Here is a 1,076-nt window from a genome sequence, read left to right as displayed (position 1 = left end):
CTTGCCTGGGTCACACAATGGAGATCTTGATGACCTGATTAAATTAAGGTGATGATGGTTTAGCTCATTTGTATTTATTGTAAAAACCAGAGGAGATAAGACTCATGTGGGACTCCTGTGTTTAGGACAGAACAAACAGAAAAAGTTACATAAAAGCAGATGTGTTGAGGCTTGTTTCCTTAAACACTTTAACACCCTGGAGACTACCATAATGAAATCACAAACATATTAGATCTATTTTTAATTCTGTTTGTTTTCAGTTTGTTCAAACTTGTTTTATTCCCTAAAGGAGAAAACGATTGAAGGATGACATTTAGAGAAAATGAGAACAGGTTTTCCAGCTAACAGGTGTAACGTGAGGGTTCGTTCTGTGGTGGATGGATCACTCCAGGTGTAAATTATAAACAGGATGCAAACAGATGGCTTTATTAACAGTTCTTCAGATCTCCACACTTTTTACACTTTACCACAACACTTCCTGGTCTTCACATCACATGTCCCAAATCAACCAATCAGAAGCTAGCTGTAAGGTAAACAAAATAAGTGAAACACAAAAGCAGATTCAGCTTATTTAAAACTATTTTAACCATGCTGTTGAACATATTTTAAACTTGTAAATATGTAAATTATAATTTGGCTCATAAATGTAAACAACCACTGTTTAAACAACCACATTTCTTTTATATTAATCAGCCCAAAATTTATTAACTTCCTTTGTAACGCTTACACTATCTGTTGTTTCAGATTCAGATTCTTTTATTGTCATTCAACATAACATCAGAGATGCACTGTAGAACGAATTTATGATGCATATTAGCACACGACATAAACAGCTTGACAAACTATAAAACAATGTAGAGTTCAAAATACTAAAATTAAACAAAGTATCTTAGGCATATAAAAACAAAACAGAAGAAATGTATAATAATAAAATAAAGAAGAAATAGATTGAGGTAGAATCCAGATCAATATCTAGGTAGAGGTGGTTTAAATAAAAGATATGTAGTAAGGTGCATACATTTGCATTTGTGCAATATATAACCAGCTTGACAAACTATAAAACAATGTAGAGTTCA

Source organism: Austrofundulus limnaeus, unplaced genomic scaffold, assembly GCF_001266775.1.
Source record: "Austrofundulus limnaeus strain Quisiro unplaced genomic scaffold, Austrofundulus_limnaeus-1.0 Scaffold1485, whole genome shotgun sequence".
In the NCBI taxonomy this organism is placed as follows: domain Eukaryota; kingdom Metazoa; phylum Chordata; class Actinopteri; order Cyprinodontiformes; family Rivulidae; genus Austrofundulus; species Austrofundulus limnaeus.
Note: the sequence above shows the minus strand (reverse complement) of the source record.